This window comes from Oryx dammah, unplaced genomic scaffold (genome assembly GCF_014754425.2).
Source record: "Oryx dammah isolate SB20612 unplaced genomic scaffold, SCBI_Odam_1.1 HiC_scaffold_7, whole genome shotgun sequence".
NCBI classification, from domain to species: Eukaryota; Metazoa; Chordata; class Mammalia; order Artiodactyla; family Bovidae; genus Oryx; species Oryx dammah.
The window spans coordinates 17,700,061-17,701,663 of NW_024070191.1; the positions used below are offsets into that span (position 1 = coordinate 17,700,061).

Consider the following 1,603-nt stretch of genomic DNA (forward strand, 5'->3'; position numbering starts at 1 on the left):
CGTATGAAAGAGCAAATGAAATCCCCCCACCTTCCCCCAGACATATAACCTGACAATAGTCACAGACAGGTCTCACTGCACTTGAAACAAGAGTTATTTCCACAGTGGAATATCACACATGAATCTTGAAATGTAGGTGCAGATGCAAAGGATCAAAACCAGGATAAAAAGTCAGGACAGTCTTAAAGAACAAGAATAAAAAAGAACTGTGGTACTCAGCTCACACTGTGCACAAAGATTAATTTGAGAGGGATTATAAACATAAATGTGAAATGTTAAACAATAAATCTTATAGAATTAGATTGTTTGTCAAGGTGCCTTGGGGGTCTGCAGCAAGCTCAAATGCCATCAGATATTTTACATTGGTGAGAGAAACAGTAATACAAACTTCTGTCAGACCTTTCACAAACTACCGACTCAAGGCACTCATGTTCTCAGTGTTACATTGTGCTATATTTTATTCCACCCATACCTTTGCAAAACCAGGTGCTCAGTGGTAGCTATTGGGACTTCCCTGGTGGTCCAGTGGCTAAGACTCTGTGTTCCCAATGCAGGGGACCTAGGTTCAATCCCTGGTCAGGGAACTAGATCCCACATGCTGCAACTAAGAGTTTCCATGCCACAACTAAGACTCAGCATAGCCAAATAAATAAATTTTAAAAAAGAACAACAAAAAACATAAGTATTGTGTGAAAATTAACATGGATAGAGTATGAAGGTATTGGTGTCCAATAAGTTTCCAAGATTTGAGGAGTTCTGAACGGTAATAGGCATAAACCCCACTAGTAAATAATTAGGGTATTGAATAATAAAATAGAAATACTATTTTTCCTTTAGTTAATTTATATTATTGCTTCAAACACATGCTATGATTTAGGACATGGGCTTCCCAGGTGGGGTGGTGGTAAAGAACCCACCTGCCAGTGCAGAGACAGGAGTTGCAGGTTCAATTTCTGGGTCAGGGAAGATCCCCGGGAGGAGGAAATGGCAACCCACTCCAGTATCCTTGCCTGAGAACCCCCATAGACAGAAGAGCCTGGCAGGCTGCAGTCCACAGGATCATAAAGAGTCAGATACCACTGAGCAACTGAGCACACCACACACACATGTGATTTGGAACATAAATCCTTATTGTTTGGTTCATGCATCCTCAGTCAGTAAGTCATGTCTGACTCTTTGTGACCCTATGGACAACAGCCTGCCAGGCTCCTCTGTCCATGAGATTTCCCAAGTAAGAGTGGGTGATCATTTCCTCCTCCAGGGGATCTTCCCAACCCAGGGATCGAACCTGCGTCTCCTATATCTCCCGCATTGACAGGAGGATTCTTTACCAATGAACCACCTGGGAAGCTCTAAGTTGTTTGTACCTACCTACTTAATAAACAGAATTGTTAGGTGTTTCTTTTGGCCTAGGAGCTCTCTGAAAAAAATTACTAACATATTAAAGGTTCCATAAACCAAGAAAGTTTGGGAAAATCTTGTAGAAGTTTGGGAAAATCTTGTTGTAGAAGAAAACATAGGGGAGAATATTCATGACCTTGTGTTAGTCACTCAGTTGTGTCCAACTCTTTGCAATCCCATGACCTGTAGCCCACCAGGCTTC

At 41.7% G+C, this 1,603-nt stretch overlaps 1 non-coding gene across 1 annotated transcript; it reads left to right on the top strand.

Annotated features, from left to right (window-relative positions):
• Positions 1-511: 511 nt before the first annotated feature.
• On the top strand, positions 512-584 carry TRNAG-CCC. Its single transcript has one exon. It is a non-coding gene; the product is annotated as a tRNA-Gly (tRNA).
• The last annotated feature ends 1,019 nt before the right edge of the window (positions 585-1,603 follow it).